The following is a 20,107-nucleotide window of genomic DNA, read 5'->3' on the forward strand; positions in this document are numbered from 1 at the left end:
CCAACACCACCATCTTTTGTTAGCCCTGAACCCTAACAAAACTCGAACACAGATTCTTTTCTCCCTATTTTTAGGGATTGCAAATTCTTTAACAAAACACGGTTGACTTTTTTTTTTCTTCTTCTTCTTCTCTGACACCATCTTTTTTTTTTCTTCTTCGTTTTATGACTTGCAAACTCTCTGATCTCTCTTCCTCTCCTCTCTCCCTCTCACCTTGCTCTGATACCATGTTAAGAATCGAGCAAGAGAGAGGAGAGCATAAACGCGCGGAAGTAATAGACTACATTGATAATAATTCGGTGTATCTTTCTCATTAATTCTTCAAGATATTTATACAATCACTAGACTTGATTCTGAAGACAATTCCTAATATAACTCTCGTAACTTAAAGTGCATATCTCCTAAATATGGACTCTCATATATTATTTCCTATTAGAATTTTTACGAACAACTTGTGTGCAGTTCTCCCCTATTCGATTACGACTAAATGATGTCCACTCAAGAATCAAAAGGTGTTGGATTAGTATAATGACTTGATGATTACGAGCGATGATATCAAATCATAACTATTAACCATTGTAATATAACAACCCTGGTGGATTTTGTTTTGAAGCAATCAATAGTTGTAGAATAAACAGTTATAGCCTGATTGAGAGATTAAGAAGTAAGACTTATATTCATGATTGTTTTGTAGAAGAAATTCGTAAAGAGATTTTTTTGGCAGTGGCTCCCATCAATTTTCTTTGACTCAAAACTAGTTTTTCTTCCGGGGTTGCTACTGCATGTAGAAGTAGTGGAGGATTGACAACTTGGGTGGTGAAGCTTTAATGGTGTTTGCGACAGAAGGGTCCGGTTGATGGTGGAGGTAGCGGAATCAGGTGGAAGACATAGAGGTTTCGGGTAAAATCTAGAAGGGCTTGGTCAATGTTAAGGTGGAAATCACGAAAGTGATGCTGCTGGTGCTTTTCAGTTGAAGACCTCTAGTATAAATGGGATGAAGATAGAAGCTGGGGTCTCTATTAAGGTTGGAGACAGTTTGTGATGTTTTTGAGTGGAGGTCTCGGGTATTTAGGTAGGGAAAAAAGGTGAAATAGGAGGGTCGACATATTTTCGGACATAGGGTAGTAGCCGATGTTGGTATTGAAGATTTTCCGAGGTAAGGTAGGAGTGACTAGATATTTTCCGGGGTGGTGATGGGTCCGATATTGGTATTGAAGATTAGTCCCCAGTGAAGTCGCCAAATGTAAACACCCTTAAATTATCTTAGGATAATGAGGAGACTAATCCCAATACACAATACCATTATCTGGAGAACTCTATCTCTTTCTAGGAGGAATTCCTCCTTTTATAGGCAAAGCCTGACATGTAAGTACCGTACATGTGTACCCTAATGACTTTCCTAGTAAGTCTTCTATTATTAGCCGTACACATGTACTATTACAGTTGGGGTTACCTAGGCACCCACGTGTTATATTCTTTGGGGCAGCTCACTTCTGTCGTGTCATCGGCAATAGCGACCCCGACTTTTATCCACAATGACCTCGGCTTTCATCCATAGTGACCCCGACATTGCCAATGGTAACCTCGACTGATACTCGAGGTTCCTATTACTGTCCTCGGGTCATGGTCAAACTTCCCTATTTACACATATGTATTGGGAGAGTAGAGATATCATATAAAAACCACTTCTACCAACACTAGGGATGTTAAAGGTACATGGGAAACCCATATTTTTTGAGTTTCCTGGCTGCCATATCTTTGTTCATTTTTGTTTCAGAGAGAAAAATAATGTCTGGGTTGACATTCCTACACAGTAGACTAAGTTCCTTATTAGCATATTTCTTCCCAAATCCTCTAATGTTCCAAGCAATCAGGTTGATGTTATTAACAGGGAAAGGGTTTGTAGTATTATTTGCAGTATAAATTAAAGGGGTTGGTTGAGGTTGATTTACCTGAATGGTAGAGTCAGATCCACCACCAAGAGAAGCACTGATATAATCACCACTTTGAGAAGCATTTTGGGAGGAATCAAGACTAGAAGTAGCAGCATTGAGAAGAGAATTATTGTGGATACCATTGTTTTTTGGGGAACTGTCAGCAGGTACATTATAGCTCCCTAAGGAATTAAACACTGGTTTGGTATTGAGAGAACATGTAGAAAGGTCAATGGCTGGTAAATCCCCCAATTTGGTAATTGGAGGACACAATTGAGCATAATCAGGTTAAGTAGTGTCATGTTCGTCACGGATAACCACTATTCTTACCAAACTAGAATTATCTCTTGTACGTTTCCTCAAATCAGCCCTGGGGTTAATCTTTCTTTTGAGATTTTCTAGAGCATCATGTTCAATTGAGTTAAATGCTCCTCTAGTGGTGATTGGTTTGGTATTTGGGACAACAACAGTCTTGAACCTTCTTGATGAGTTGATAGTACGAATCGGACCACTAGGGATTGGCTCGGAACCAGAAATAGAAGCTTCAACAGTAATATTTTGAGTGGTAACCTGTTTGAGAATGATTGGTAAGACATTCTCCAGTTGAGTCGAATGATGCTGAACAGGACCAACATCAAATATCTTCAGAGTAGTGGATCTGTTTAGAAAAGGACCCATCTGAAAAGTGTTTGATAAGCCCTTATGAGTAGTATTTTCCATTCTCTGATCAATATCCTTTGCTTTTCCTTTGTTGCACATTTCAAGTGCAGGAGATTCAGTTTTTGATTCTGGTACCGTCTCAGTTTGTTGCATGATGGTATCTGTAATGGCAGTAGAGGAAGAGTATACTTGCTTGGTTACTGTTGTATGAGGCATCATTAGCCTTGAGACAGCTGGGAGAACATACTTGATGCTAGAAGCATCAAGTTCTTTGATTTTTTTTCTGCTTTAACTTCCAAGCAGGACAGTTTTGATTTTTATGATCAAGGATGCGACAAGAGGTGCAGAAATACCTTGGAACTATGATGTGTCTACATTCAATCAAGAACGGTTGAGTTCAACCACTTTTAAAGAGAGGGATGCTTGTTGGTAAAGCTTTCTGCACTGGGATTCTAATGCACACTTTAACATTCTTCTTTAGAGAGTGTTTACCAAAAGTATTTTGAGATTCGATGAGTTCCCCCATGCTGAGAGTAAGTCTATGAAGATCCTCAAATTCTGTGCGTTCGTTTGGGATGTTGCACAAAATGAACCACAAAATTTCTTCATCAAAAAAGAGTTGATGGTTAGCAGGCTATCCTTCAACCGGTACCACTTTTAACACCATTAGTTAGCCACAGACGAACCAAGGTTTCTGAGAATTGATTCTGTTGAAGTCCTCTTCTGATAAGAAACGAATAAGAACTTTGTTTCGCTGACCATTAAAGGTGGTGATAGTAGGATGTTGAGCTAAAGTCCAATTATTGCATATGTAAAAACGGATTGGAGAAGTTGGAATAAATGTTTCACAGCATACATATCCCGCCATACACAATTTTTAGTTGCTATCAGCTTCAGCTAGAACAACTTTTTTGTCAATGAAAACTGGTTTGCCAAGTGTAGATGGTAAAGTTAATTTCTCGGCCATTTGAGAAGAAAGGGTTTGAATATTTGGGTCCAAGTTTTGAGTGTTTTCTGTTGAGTTTGGGATTTCCATCAGGTAAGAGATTTGGATATATATGAATATAGTTTGATTGAGATCATTGTTCCAAGTAACTATTATAAAATATAGTTGTAGAGAAAAGAATCTTTTGTTGGTACTGTACTGATATTGATCACAGGTAATATGAGTGAAAAAAGGCATGAGGTGTTTATTTGTTTATGTATTTGAACCTTAAAAAGGGAATGAAAAGACTGTTGACCATTATCTGGTAAGGTTTCAGGAGAAAATTGGTGTAAAGTAGTTGTTGGTGTACTGCAAAGACTGTGTTGGGGTGGAGGTTTATCATATGGGATGTCACTTTCATATCCATGCTTTTTGGACGCCAACAAATTTGAGATATTCACATGAGTTTGATGATAATAAATCCAAGTGAGGACAAACCCAATAATACATTGTGGGCTTTCCTGGGGTAGATGAGGGTGGTAAGGTCCAATGTAGTTTGTGGTAGGTGGATAATTAATGGGTTTGTCTTTTGTTAGATGAACATAGGTATGGTAGTACAAACTGCCAAAGGTAATAATGGAAGTAGGGAAGTAGAATGGATAGTAAAGATGGGAATGAGGGGGAAATTTAGGTTGTAGTTGATGGATTTGAAGGGTTTTTTGTGGTTCAGTAGATGGCATAGAATTGGTTTTGGAACTCGTAACCCATCTGGAAGACATGTCCCAGACCGCAATGGTGCCTCTCGACTGGTGCTGCATTCTTCTAGTCTGCATAAAACATAAAATTTTAATTAGACCCCAAAATACTTTGTAGAAGTTAGGTGACCTACCAAAGCACCACTTGAAGGCCGTTCCATGGGAAATTATGGGTAATGAAGAGGTTAGGTGTTCAAAATAGGGATTTACAGAGTAATTATGATGAGGAAGTTGGATGGAGTATGCATGGCTTTGAAGGGGCGTGAGTAACCAAGCGACGAGACTGATAACCAAAGGCCATAAATGGCAGTTAATGAATGCATTTTTGCCTTTAAAAGGATAGTTTTGTGTGGGATTAGCATAAAAATTAACAATTTTACCAGAAGAAGAAAAAATTAGATATAGGATCTCTAAGTATGGCAAGTTCCAGTAACTCCATTCCGACCATTGTTGTACCTTCTGATCAATACCAATTAGCCAAAGCTCAAGTTTTTTCACTTAAAATGGATGAATTAAATCGATTGAGATATGAAATTCAAGGTGAGATAAACATGCGTGCAAGTGAAGAGGCACAACGCCGAAGAGAGGAAGATGAGAAAAAGAGAAGAGAAGAAGAAGAAAATGAGTCACTCTATTGTGCATAGTTACCGCATCATTTCGCACGAGTTGATCGGAAGGAGGAGGAGTGATCTGAAAGGTATCAGAAAGGTCCCAAGTATGGTAGTGCGACTGAAAGTGACTCGGAGGGAGGATCTGATGCAATATTTGAGTAACCCTTAGAAGAGATAAATACCAGTGAGGATGATTATGCTGCTGCTGAAGATAAGAGAAAGATGGAGAAGTATCTTGATTGGAAGTTACGAAGGCGTTTTGAGTTTGAGAGAGCCAATCCCAAGATATTTGTCAGGACCATGCAAGAAGGAGAACCCAGGGTTGGGAAGAGAGATCCTGTGATAATTCACCCTCAAGTTGCTCAATCCAGCGATTCTGATGAGGAACTTCCTGAAGCGTCCAGTGATGAAGAAGATGATGAAAGTTCGTCATCAGGAGATAGTGATACATCCCCTGATTCATAGGGTAGCAGCTGCAGTGAACGATATGAAGAGGATGAGGAAGACTGGAGTTACGATGATGAGGACTATTAAAGTTCTCTTCTGGGGTATAGAGGGAAGCCAGGTTTTCAGCATTTGAAAAAAGTTTGATTATGATTAACAAGTTTTTTCCAAAATGACTTCCTCTATGCTTACTCCTTGTCTTTTGAATTTTGCTAATGGTGCTGGTAAACAGTTTTTTGGTGGTGCTTGCTTTTCGGCCGATTTTGGTAAGTAAAACTTTTTCTTCTTTTTGTGGGTAACAGGTAATGATATTGTTTTTTGTGAAGTTGATAATGATGGGTAGATGTTATTTGAAATCACTAATGTCTTGGTACTGGGATATGTGATTGTAAATTGGGTAACAGGTATCGAAATGTAGTTCTGTAAGAAATGCAAACAGGGTTGGGATATGTTTGAAGTTTTTCTTGATACTTTGAATGCTGTAATTGGTATTTTGAATGCTAGTAATGTTGAATTTAGTTTTTTGAATGTATTTACTTTTGAATCTGGTAATGGAGAAACACAAATTGGTAAGAAGAACAATGAAGAAATTTATTAAACTGTTAATGGTTGAGCAGGGGTTCCAGGAATTTCTATGAAGATCACTAAATTGCATCTGAGAAGATCTTGAGAAAAAAATCTAACGTCACTATGACGGATCAGAGCTTCCTCTTGACAAGAGATCTAGTTATTTCATTTTGAGAAATTTGTCATGTTCTTATGCTCACCCCCATCAAAATCATACTCTTGGTTTGCTTGGTCACCATGTGCCCCCTTAATAATGCTAACCTCATCATCTACTTCCTCTCTCCCATTGTGTACTACTAGTACACACCCCACATGCACCAAAGTTTAACAAGAAAAACAACAACAAATATTTGATTCCTACGTGATGTTTGAGATGTTCTGGTTTTTGAGTTAATGCTTAACGCCTATGTTATTTTTCCAACCCTACAAATCAACATAAATTTGGATTATTCAGCCACTACTCTAAACACTCACAAATTCAAAACTTGAACTAAATTTGAGGGAATTTTTTTTGAAAATGGAACTTATTTTTTGAGTTTATAGTGGACATTTTTGATAATCTTTCGTACTATCACAACTTAGGGAACAAAACACTGAATTAATGGAGACAAAGGAATAAGATAAGCAATTTCTTAATAACATGGAGACACAACAAAATCTCCAACTTGATTTAACTTTTTTTTTTTTAGAATAAACCCCCATTACATCAAACACAATATCTCACTCACTTACACAATATCTCACTCACTTACACCAACCCAAATTTGGGCACATCAAACACAATATTTCACTCACTTACACCAACCCAAATTTGGGCAAAAAAAAAACTAGTACTATGCTAGTAGTGGTGCTTCAATTACCAAAAGAAACAACTCTCTTAGAAAATATTCATACTATATTTCAATCCTGTTATAGGGCGGCGGGTAATAGGACAAAAAGGGTCATTACCTGGTAATTTGAAGTGCCCCTTATAAAAGGAAAACTGAAAATGACTAATTAACCCTTACATAATTTAGTGCTGATAATTTAGTTTAGTGTTGATAGTCTAGTTTAGTTTTGATAATCAAATTTCACTTATAATTACTCTAAAACAAATCAAAATCATACTTTTAGAGTTAAAAAAAAAGTTTAGTGTTGAAAAGAAAAACTTTTATGATATTTGTGAAACCCTAGATTTTGATTCACTCAACCAAAATTAGTGATTCCAGTGATAAATTTGAGACGGGTGAATCTCTATATGATAGAGAAAACAAATACTACATTCCTCTTGATGGAGATCTGGGTATGGAGTATTTGTTAGATGGTAGAGATGTTTTAACCCAAAGACAAGGTCAATCTCAATCAATTGAAGAAATTAGACAATAAAGTGAAAAACCAGAGCCTGAAAATGACCAGTTATACTTCTAAATTAGTTCCAATTAGTTTTTTGTCGCTCAAAACTATCTAAAATACGTAAAAAATCAAAACTATTACATTTTCAGAAGAACTTACGGTTGAAATTGTGCTCTTGACCAACCGTAACTCTGTGTTACGGTTCATAAATTATCGAATACCAACCGTAACTGGTTCAATTTGGGAAAACCCAATCGGAATACCAGTTATGGTTGGTAAAAAAAATTCATTACGGACCGTAATCAAACATGACAGCATATAGCAACCGTAACAAATAACGGTTGGTAACTAATGAATCGAGACCAACCATAACTGACTTATGGTTGGTATTTCAACTAATTTTTGAACCAGATAAATTGCTAAGACATAGTATGTTTTACGGTTGGTAAGGTTATTTGAGTTACAAGTCGTAACTCAATTACGGTTGATAACAGTGATGCAAATACAAACCGTAAAAAAAAATGAAACATCCAGAAAGAATTACGGTTCGTAACTTAAGTATCGAGACAAACCGTAAATCAATTACGGTTGCAAAAAAAAAAAAATCCTAACTGAACATTCTTTCTCAAAATCAAGAACTTACGGTTAGTATTTGAGTTAAATGAACCGTAACATCAACCAAATATATAGTTACGGTTCCAATTGGCGTTATTACCAACCGTAACTCACATGCTACACAAAAATTTCTTTCAATTTTGTTCCAAAGCCCTGATTTTTGACACAAAACTAACTTCAATTTTCGCCAACTTTCTTCTTCGGCATCTCTAATATAGTTTTCAATCAATGATTATCAATTTTTCAAATTTCCGATTAATCGAGGACGATGAAAATTTCAGTTTTAATGGAAGAGGAGAAGAGAAGATGAAGATGAAAAAAAAAACTGTTTCGATTTTTTTGATTCATTAGGTTTAGAAATAGGGGAGGACAATTATGTATTTTCAACCAAAAAAGAATGGGTAAATTAGTCAATTTACATTCCTATAGGACATTCCTAACCAACTAGAGGGACATTGTTATCACACTTTCCGCCCCTCTAATGGAACATGCCGCCCTGTAACATGATTGCTATATTTACAACCATTTAACTGGAGAAAACTTACATCAGCATGCTTACATGTGGCATCCTACTCAAATTTATAGCTAAACAAACCAAAAAAAATGGTTTAAACTTTAAACGAACTTCCTAATACACTCTAATATTAAGTTATTACTATTATTTTAATTATCATTGAGATGTGTAGATGACAACAAAACAAGGAAGGATAGCTTTTGGATTAAAAGCAACAAGTTCTTCGAGATTTGCATAAATTAAATCCCCTCGTAACCAGCGACAGAGTCATAAGTACCCGCCATAATATTAGTGATGTCTTCCTCTTGAGCCGCAGCATCATCAGCAGCAATACGCTTTACTCTACCAGCAATCACACGGCACACAAGCATAACTCTTCTATTTACACCACCACCACCACCAAAACTTTCAAGAACCCCACCACCAAAACTATCATGTGCCCTACCACTAGTTGCCGTAATGCACACCCCTTTAGTATGATCATGGGCCTTCCCTGAATCCGTGTCTTATTTTATAGTACAAACTACAAACACCGCAACCAGGTACCAAGCCACATAAACTAGTCGAACCGTGTGCACCGAGTCCACAGGTTAAACTCGTACAATGAAATCTTAATAACTCATTCCCATGAGCTGCACATCTACCGTTTTACGGTTTAGTCCAAAGACGCGTTAAGATGTACGGAGTAGTCCATCTCGAGTTAACTAGGTATAATTTAGTCCAAAATTTATTTAAAATATGAAATAGACACATATAACCTTATTGATTTACAATTTAGTCCAAATTTTTATAGTTTAGTCCAAAATAATTTATCATGATGTCAATAATTTTATATAATATCAAAACGGTCAGCGAGTGATAACCTCAGAGGTGTCACCATCCTTCCACAAAAAAACCATCAAAACAAAAGTAACACAAAAACCCCATCAAAACAAAATTAACACAAAAACCCCAAATTTAAATGTTGGTTTCATCAAATTTTATTTTAAAACCAAAATAAAATTTGATGAAACCAACATTTAAATTTGGGGTTTTTGTACCAATTTTTAAAAATTTGGGGTTTTTGTATCAATTTTGTTTACGATGGAGTTTTAATGGATCCCAACATTTGAGTGGGGTTTTTGTACCACAAGGTTGGTCACCTTGGGTTTTTGTGACTAGTTTTGATACCAAAATAATTAAAAAACATTTTATCTTTCGAACCGTTTGTCCAAAATTTGCAAACTTTATATATTCGGAAAGCTCTTTCCGATAGCTACAAAAAGAGTACCCATATGCCTATATAATTTTCATTTTAAAAAAATCTTAGTTTACACTGGTGTACAAACATGTACACATGTAAAAACAAAGACAAGACAAGAAGCACTTATTTGCATACCACATACAACTCAAATCGTCCACCAGAGATGCATGCTATTAAAATCTTACACATAGCAAGTATCTAAATGTATAGCAAGCATGCTATTAAAATCAGAAATACAAAAGATTATCCATCTACAAGATCGTTCCATTGTCCTTCTCCACTTTCTTAAGCTCCCTCGAAAAGCACCTGAAACCATAACAAGCATACTATTAAAAAATCATCTCATGATATCGAAAAAAAACTATTTAGGATTTCATCAAGAATTAGTTATTTTGTATTTTTGAGAGAGCACAATGTTGTAAAATTATGTACATACCCTACAAAAATCTAACATCCATACCTACAAAACAGACCATATATTATAACGGTGTACAACTACGTAAACACCTAAAAAATCCAACTAATCCAACATCCATACACACAAAACAGGTCACATACATTATTGAGATTGTACAATGGTGTACGCACCTACAAAAATCCAACATATATGCCCACAAAAAAGGCCATAAAGTTATGAGGGAGCATAATGGTGTACAACTGTGTACACGCTTACAAAAATCCATCATCTATGCCCATAACATGCATATATTAGGTTACACAATGGTGTACAACTATATACACGCTTATTAAAAAATCTAACGAAACAGGTCATATATATTATAGAGATTGTACGGTGATATACAAACTATGTACACACCTATAAAAATCCAAGACCATAAAATTACCATAGAGCACAATGGTGTACAACCTACAAAAACTCAACATTTATAGCACAAAACATGCATATATTATTAAGATAGCACAATGGTGTACAACTATGTACACACCTAAAAAACCCAATACCTGTACACATTAGTGCTTTTCTTAATTTTTGGTTTGTACACATAAAATATTAGTGCACACTATGTACACACCACTAAGCCTTTTGATGCATATAAGTCCCAACACACCTATAAACAATCCATCACCTATACACACTAGTGTTTTCCGTAATTTTTGGTTTGGTTTGTATACATAAAATATTAGTGCATACTATGTACACACCACTAAGCCCTTTGATGCATATGAGTCCATAAATTTTACTAGCTAACTAAGACTTGGGGATGATGATATCCGACATAAAGAAGAATTCCATGTTTGTTGTGTATAGACAAGTCTAAATGCAAGTACTAGTTTGTTAGATTCAGATTCATAATCAATGCAGAAACAAGTATGTGTGATAAAACTAGTGCATTAAAAAGTACACTGCACATAACTAGTGTACAAAAAAGTGCACCTCGTACGGACGGTATAATAAAAACAATGAACAAAAATATTTTTGTAAGGTACATAAACTTGGAATCTATCATTACAAATATCTAAATTAAAGCATCAGTCAAAGATGTGAATTGTTTTCCTCGGTTTTAAAACACTTAAAATGTTTAACAAAGAAATTGCATATCAACATACCGAAACATGAGCATCGAGATAATATTCTTCAGCATGTCTTGTAGAGACCATATCTCCACAAACTTTATATCTTTCCAGATCATGTCTTGTAGTCGGCTACAATTAATCAAACCAAACAAACTCAATCAGTATACCACAACGATTTCCAAAATTCTCCAAATCCCCATAATCACGTTCCTTCTTTACCTTTTAAGATGAGATATACATTTAGCATTACTCACAAAAAAAAAATTGTACGTTTTCATACATAAAGCCAAAAAACTAATGTCAAATGTACATCGTGGCATAATACAGTCTTGTAACATTAATTAACATCATGTACACATTAACAATCAACATGTGTACAACAAAGTACACATTAACAATTAACAGGTGTACAATAATGTACACATTGACAATGAACAGGTGTACAACTATGTGTTAATATAAAATGGAGAACCGAAGGATGCTAGTAGTAAATAAGGAACTGAATGAACTAACCAGTATTAGTTCGAGAAGGAAATAATTCATGGGGCTCAAACTTCAGAACAATTTCTGGTAAATTTAAGCGGCCAACCAGAAAATTTTGTTCAAACACTATTACGAGATATTGCACCGATATATTAAAGAAGGCCGGAGCGCTAAGGAGCATTTTCGTAGATCAACAATAACATGGTAAAGGAACATAGGGCATGATGCATGAAATTTAGTATTACTAGTTTCCTCCAAAAATGTGTACCTTGCATTCACTTGATGAGAAAGTAACACGACGAGGATTTCCCATGCTAACATATGTCACATTCCAGGTTGCACCATCAGTTTCTAGTCCTGCCTTCACCACAGCTTGGTCCTTGTTGACTATCTATAGCCAAATGATATTGGTCGTATCGCTAGCATTAACTGTAGACAGACTGCACACAAGATGACCCTTGAGCTTCATGAAAGACAAGTTTAAGATAATAGACATTGCATTCCAAGTAAAAAAGAAAATCAACCATGCACCCAAAACTCTATAATAAAATTTATTTAATTAAACCATATTGTTGTTTCATGTTACTTGAAATCTTACTGCATATATAATTTCTTCCACATAAAATTCAAAGGCATCTCAACTAGCACCTGTCTTCTCATATGTCCAAAAGGTTCACAGACTACCTTACATATCATTCTTCGTGACCCACTTAGTTGACAGTAGATATACCTAAACTATCAAAAATATGGTTGTAGGATTAAGTAAGCCTAGTGAGTAACCCACACAGGTTGCATCTAAGGGAAAATTAAAACTAAAAAAAATATGGATATACCTAATGAGTAGAGGTGAAAATTTAAGAGGTTGACCAGATGTGAAGATAGATTTACAGTGAAACCCTAACTACGAAGGGAGAAAACAGTTGAAAACTCCCAGTTTCATTTTGTTTAGGTTTTTGAAATAGTAAAAAAATTCTTAAATCGATTCGAAATCAATTAACGGTTGCGACCAAATTAAATGATAAGAATAGATTACACTTACCTTTCCAATCTCTTTCAACCATGAACTCTTCGATGTTGAAATTGAATCTCATCAAGTTTTCTCCTGAATTAATTAATCTTCAAAAAAAAAAAAGGTACCGATGACAAAGATTTAGGTTTTCAAGTCGAACCTAATTGAATCAAAAGTTTGTTTCATTCTGAGATTTATATTTGGAGATTGAACTTTCATTGAATCGATATTAGGTTTATGATTTTTCTTCACGGGAGAGACATGGGAAGGAAAAAGTAGAAACTGAAAAAAAAAGTTTAATCAGTGGTGGGTATTTTTGGCAGTAGAGAATATCGATTTGGATTGAATCATCACAAAATGGACTAACCCGTTTTAAATTTTGTTAATTTGGACCTCCTAGTACTAGGCTTTGAGTGACAGGACTAAACAGTCTCAAGCCAACAAAAAGAATTAAACGTCGATTCCTACCTTGTGGTGCTGTTACTACTTGTAACTCTGATTTTAACCGAGTCACGGCGACATCTTCAAACCGTTGGATTGTTCTTTGAGTGTTATGGACTTTCTTTTAATATCCTTTCAGTTTTACAGATTGGACTGTTCTTTTTTAACCAGCTTGACTTGAATATGATCTCAACTATCTTTCGTCCTGAAAACTGCGTACACACATTACAAGGATATACAAAACCACCTTCATCAATACAGAACTTAATGGAGACCCAATTTTTAAATCTTGAAAATGAGGAAATCTCAGAATTCAATACAGAGAGATATTTTGGTTGAAGAAGAAGAAGAGTTTGGTATTGAATTTGAAACATTGAGGGTGTTTTGATCATTACTCTATTGAAAGGGAGTGGAAAGAACAGATGTTGATTTTCTATACCATGTGACCATGTGAGGGGTAAGTATTTGCAGAGTTATTACTCTATTGACCAGCTTTCTCCGGTCCAGTCAAAATATGCCTACCTAGTGGAGTAGTTTTCTTTTTTTTTTCCTTTTCATTTCTTGTTTAATTAGCCAAGTTAATCCTAAGTTGACTGATTTTTTACTTGTATAACAATTCAATGGAGGTGTACTCTATTTTCAGACCTAATAACTAACTTAAATGAAGAGAATTCAGGTGTTTTTCTAAATGCAGAAATTTTCTAGTTAAAATATATAATTAAGAGAAAAATTACCAGCATGTTTGATGGCTTGATGATGTTCTAAGCTTTCAATCTTAGGGAAAATTTCTCCACATTCTTTACAAACACAGATAGTTGTTCTTGGAGTAATTGGACGCCTGGAAAAAAAAAAATATAGTCAATTTTGATAAAATCAATCAAAACAATGAAAACCCAAACCAGGTGTTAGGACAACATCTGTAACATAGAGTTTTCTATATATGAATGTTCTAAAATATATTGTAAAGAGTCTATGTATTCTAGGAAGTCTTAAGTTAGGAAATACTTGCAATGTAAGTCATTATCATTTATATAAATAGATATTCTTACTGTACGATGTAACACGCAGAAAAAGAGATTAATAAAATCAGTTTCTCTTGAACCCTTATTTCTATACCTTAACCTAAACCTAAACTTGACTTGGTATCATCCTTGTTTCGATTCTCCATGTCTTCCGCAGCTTCCTATGTTTTTACAATATCAACCGTTCTTCATTCATCTCAATCCCTGATGGATTCTTCTGTTTTCTCTCAACCTCACCATATTATTGCTGTTAAACTTGATGAAACCAATTATTCTCTATGGCGTGCTCAATTTCTCCCATATCTTCAAGGCTATGACCTCGATAGTTTTGTTACCGGCGCAAATCCTTGTCCCTCTCCTACTCTTCCCAACAGTGAAGACCCTAATCCGACCTATGCACCCTGGATCAAACCAGACCGTATTCTTCTCGGCTGGATTTTCTCCTCTTTAACTCCTGCTGTTCTAAGGAAAGTACATCGCCTCACAAGTTCCCATGTTGTTTGGTCTTCCCTTGAATCTCTTTTTGCTTCAAAATCAGATGCGCATATTCATCACTTGCAATGTGAACTTAGGGATTTACAGAAAGGGTCTCTTTCTTTGAGAGAATCGAGCTCGTAATATTTTTGATAACCTCGCTGCTGCAGAAACTACAGTTACTGAAAATGAATTGCGCCACTGCATACTAGCTGGTCTGGATTCTTCCTATGACTCCATTGTTACCTCTCTCACAACTTCGATGGGGACTATGAAGCTTGAAGACTTCATCATGTATCTTCTAACTTTCGAGTTACGTGTTGAACCACAAAATAAAATCTTAAGTGCTCAACCTGTAGCTAATGTTGCATCTTTGATAGACACATTTTTGTGTCCAATTTGTCTCGATTCTATATATTGTTAGGGCTCATTTTTGTACTTATTATGGTGTTTTATTTATTTGTAGGTATTTTTGGCTAATAAACATTTTTGGAAAAAATTGGCTCGAAAAATTGTCGGAAAGCACCCGGAGGACATTTGCTATTCGGACTCTCACTTTGGATAAGGGGTAACCTAATTACTAAGGGGCATCCAATTTCCAGGCATCTGCTAATCGCACCCCTACTCTGGATAAGGGGCAACCATCTTCAACATTCAAAAACCAGGTTTTGGCGGGAAAAGTGCAGTTAAAGAACAGTTTTGGCAATCGTGATTTGGAGGAGTTTGAGGTCGATTAAACCTCTGATTTTCATAGGATAGACTCCTTATGGGTCTAGGAATCTGATATGGGTGTTTAAATCGATTAGACTGGGCTCAATCGACGGATTTTTCTCACAACAGAAAATATGGAAAGTCACGTGTGTGACCTGTTTTAGGGAATTTTAGAGAGATTAAAACGCTGTAAACCTTCCCAAAGATTTGTATCTATCTAAGGAAGAGTTTAGAATAAAAAAAAGCTCAGAAACGCGTAGAAATCCTAAAACAAGAAATTGCCGCAACTTGGCCGTGAAGAGAAGGAAAGAGATTTTGGAAGATTTGGGAGAGATTTAATCGGTATTTTTGATATAAATAGATGTCTTGGGTCATATAGAAGAGGTGTCGAGAGTTTGGGAACCTAAGGAGAGCCAGAGAAGAAGAAATCAGAGCTTTACCAAACTCTGTTTCTGCTGCTGCTGCTGAAGAAGAAGAACGCGAAGAACATTGACCCTAAACAGTCGCAGAAAGTGTCGTTGTTTAACAGCTGAAGAACATTAAGCTGTTCAGGGCAGTCTTATTTAGGGTCTTAAAATCAGCGACAAAGCAACAGTTTTTCTGTAACAGTTCCATTGTAACAGCTGTTTTGCAACACCAATACACTGTTGCAAACAGTCTGTGTTATTACTTTTCACTCTTTTAATCATCTTTTGAGCAACAAACACATATTTTGAGATCATGATTAATATGAGGAGCTAAACCCCATTGCTGAGGCGATAGAGGAAGCTATTTTTCCAACAAAAAGTGGTATATTCTATTTTATCTTTTTATTTGCAATAATTATATGATTATTTGCCTTGAACTATTATTGAATATGATTTTTATTTGAGTGATTGTGATCTATTTTGATGGAGTATGCTTAGTTTTAAGACTTTTGATGCTTCATACTTGGTATTTACAATTATTACTTTTGAAAATCTACTTGTTGCAATATTTTAGAATCAAATTAAACAAGAAAATTGCATAAATATAAGTATTGGTTTAATCACTTTGAACTTGGAAAATAGTGGAATCTTAGCCTCAGTGTTTCTTTTAGTATTGATATCATCTTTGATTGAGTTTGCTAAATTTTTAGTGAGTTTTCTATTTTAATATTAGATTTAAGTCTAATTAATATCCTTCACAAGTCTGAGAATCGAACCACTTTTACCACTATCTACAAATCACATCAATTTTTGGCGCCGCCGACGCGGACTTGTTTTTAGGGTTTTAGATTTATTTATTTTATTATTTTTGTCTTTTTTATGTTTTTGGGTATTTATCTTGTGTCTACAGGTTCTGGATCATAAAGAAAATTGAGCCAAGGAGTTTGGTGATTTCATAAAGACTTGGAGCTAAAGATTAAAGCAAAAAGAACAGAAAAGAAACAATATTTTTTAGAACAATTTTAGTTTTAGGGTTTGTTTTATTTTTTTATTTTTAAAAAAAAAAAAACTGTATTAGGGTTTATTATTTTTGTAATTTTTCTTTATTTTTTTTTGGACTTTTGGACTTTGGGACATTATTTTTTTTATTACCCTACGGAAGGGTACTTTAAATATAAACTGTTTGCAGAGAAGGAGGACAATTACGATATTGTCTCTGCACCTTGGGTTCGTACACTAGACATCGGAGTCAGTGGCCCGAGTCGACTACAACCGATTCATCCCCCGTCTGGAACGGGAGGTAAGATTCTAAACACTCGCGAATCCCCTGTCAGCGAGTTACTGGACTCCTTCGTATGCATATATGTTGAGGACTGAATACGGACATTTATTTTTCTAGTAAAGGGCAAGGCCTGGCCATACAAGATAAGGGTTCGGATTTCATCACCGTTCTCTTCTTGCCCGCTTTAGGAACACGTAACCTACGCGAACCTAAGCCTAAAATTTTGACTAGAACGAGACCGATAGGGTAACGAGCTTAACAGGAAAGTCATTCGAAAAATATTGGTTACTCTTTTAAGCATACTTCGAAGTTCTTGACGGTTTCTGTAAGTTGAATGCGTGACTGCGCCGCCTTGTAATACCGGTGAGGCCTTGGGTATCAAAGCTCCACCGAGCTTCCCTCGCCTCTATTCAACTTACGTTAACTCGGATTGATTCCAGAGGGGTTTGCTTAAATTGTAACGAATTCCCGTTCGAAGGATTAGAAGCTGGTCTAGAAACAATCTAAGTGGAGCCATCATGCTTTTTGTTTGCTAGAAATCAATAGGTTTGATTTGGTTGAGTCGGCCTTGATCTGTGTTTGCTTACCCTTCCAATTTAGAAAATTCTATTGTATGCCTGAACGTAAAAGAGACGCACTAGGTAGATTTGTTAAAGAGAAACCTAGTAGTTCGAAGCGTCTCGATTACCTTAATCTAGAAAGTCCGGCTTTTGAAGAGTCTGTTTTTGAACGTTCTTTGACTGAGGAGAGAATCCTGTTGCCGATAGCGCCAGAAATGGCAACTTTGAAAGCTTTGTTGAATCCAACTAGGACTACCCGTCCTTCGTGTATTAAGTTAGCTGAAACGGAGGCACCCTATGAACTGAAACCTGGGACCTTACAGATGCTCCCAATCTTTTTAGGGAAAGAAAATGAAAACCCTTATTACCATGTTAGGGATTTTGAGGAAATTTGTAGTACTCTAAGAATTAGAGGCTTAGATGATGATGCTTTGAAACTTAGGTTATTCCCATTTTCCCTGAAAGATAAGGCCAAGTCGTGGCTGTATAGTTTGGACTCCGAGTCAATTGAGACATATGAACAACTTACATCTGCCTTTTTCAATAAGTTTTTCCCTAGGCACAAAACATCGTCTATTAGGACGCAAATATGCACATTTTCACAACAAGAGGGAGAATCTTTATATAGGTATTTGGAAAGGTTCAATGATTTAGTATCCCAGTGTCCTCATCATGGTTTAGAAAAGGTTAGGCTAGTTCATATCCTTTATGAGGGTTTAGATTATTCCACAACGACCATAGTTGAGTCTCTATGCACTGGTGGATTTGAAAACCAAACTGTTGATGCGTCGATGGAATTTTTTAATGAAATCGCCGAAAAAACCCAGCAATGGGAAAATAGTAGGGCACCCCAGAAAACAATTCTTTTAAGTAGAGGAAACGTTAATAGGGTAGAAGGAGGCTATGAATCAGATGCCAAAATTGTTGCTATAGCAAAAAGGTTAGAAGCCTTAGAAGTGGGCCAGACTAGTGGTAGAGTGGAGCCTTTTTGGGAAGGCCAGAATATTGAAGAGCAGGCCAATGCTCTTTATAATAACACTAGATTTGATAACCGTCAAAAGATTGACCCATATTCAGAAACCTATAATCCTGGTTGGAGAAACCATCCGAACCTTTCGTGGTCTAAGGGCCAAAGTCAAGGTCAATTTAGTAATTCTAATGCTCCCCCAGGTTTTGGCTATACTAAGAATCCTTCAGGACTAGCTCAGTTTCAGAATCAGTCAGATAAGAAAATCCTAAGTTTAGAGGAATCTCTTGCCTTGTTAACTCAGCAAACTGCAAAATTCCAGTTATCCGTAGAACAGAGTTTACAAGCTAGTAACAGGATAGGACAAGAAAATAGTCAGGCTATTTCCGAGTTAAAAATCCAGGTTGGTCTGATAAGTGATTATTTGAGAGAAAAAGGTAAGTTTCCTAGTCAAACACAACCCAACCCTAGAGGAGTTCATGAATTAGGTGCAAAACCATCGAATCGATTGAATGCTGTTAGAACCCTTTGAAGTGGTAGAGTTGTAGACAATAAGGTAACCATGCCCGATAGTGAACATACTGTAGTTCAACCCTCAGGACCAATAGCTGAAGAGACTGATAAAGTTTCTAATGATGTGAATTCGGTTCCTGAAAGGTCTGATTTTAGGCCTAGAGCCCCATTTCCTCAGCTATTAGTACCAAAAAAGAAGGAATCGAACTTTAATAACATAGTGGAGGTTTTTAAGCAAGTTACCATAAACCTTCCCTTATTATATGCAATTAGGCAAATTCCTGCTTATGCCAAGTTCCTTAAGGATATGTGTATGCGAAAGCGAAAACTTAACGTCCATAAGAAATCCTTTTTAGCTAGTCACGTAAGTTCAATCATTCTGAACACCACAACTCCAAAGTACAAAGACCTAGGTTCTCCTACCATTGCTTGCACAATAGGTAACTTCCGGGTAGAAAAAGCTTTACTTGACTTAGGAGCCAGTGTGAACTTACTGCCATTCCATGTATACTTACAGCTAGGACTTGGTGAAATGAAACCTACTCAGATGACACTGCAGTTAGCTGATAGGTCTGTTAAAATCCCTCGAGGTGTTATCGAGGATGTTCTTATTGAGGTCGACAAGTTTATTTATCCAATGGATTTCGTGGTCCTAGATACCCAACCTGTCCCTGACCCATAGAACCAGATACCTGTGATTTTAGGTCGCCCATTTTTAGCTACGTCTAATGCGATCGTTAACTGTCGAAATGGTGTTATGAGTTTATCTTTTGGCAATATGACTATGGAGATGAACATTTTTAATGTCAGTAAGCAACCTCATGAGCTAGACGACACATGTGTTGAGGAGGTGAACATGATAGAAGCCTTAGTTCAGGAGTCATTACCAAATATCTTGTCTGAAGACCCATTAGAAAGTTGTATATCCCATTTTGGTTTTGATTTTGACGATGATAGCACTATTGAACAGGTGAATGCTCTATTAGATTCTACCCCTGTGTTATACACTGATATATGGAAAGCTAGGTTCGAACCGTTACCAGTTTCTGAGACTACCCTAATTCATTCTTTAGAAGAGCCCCCAAAGTTGGACCTTAAACCA

General features: G+C 36.2%; 1 long non-coding RNA gene and 2 pseudogenes across 2 annotated transcripts; all 3 read right to left on the minus strand.

The window, feature by feature from the left end:
- Positions 1 to 8,513: 8,513 nt before the first annotated feature.
- The window catches only part of LOC113291359, a 34,743-nt pseudogene continuing 23,149 nt past the window's right edge, over positions 8,514 to 20,107 (minus strand).
- Positions 9,625 to 13,333, minus strand: LOC113288996. 2 transcript variants are annotated; one of them, XR_003330797.1, is made up of 5 exons: positions 13,097 to 13,333; positions 12,659 to 12,735; positions 11,888 to 12,059; positions 11,170 to 11,265; positions 9,625 to 9,906 (listed from the first exon to the last, which is right to left on the minus strand). It is a non-coding gene; the product is annotated as an uncharacterized LOC113288996 (long non-coding RNA). The 2 variants fall into 2 exon arrangements; XR_003330796.1 differs by lacking the exon at positions 13,097 to 13,333 and having other exon boundaries at positions 12,659 to 13,020.
- On the minus strand, positions 18,105 to 18,204 carry LOC113292170 (annotated as a pseudogene).

This window comes from Papaver somniferum, chromosome 6 (genome assembly GCF_003573695.1).
Source record: "Papaver somniferum cultivar HN1 chromosome 6, ASM357369v1, whole genome shotgun sequence".
NCBI lineage: Eukaryota > Viridiplantae > Streptophyta > Magnoliopsida > Ranunculales > Papaveraceae > Papaver > Papaver somniferum.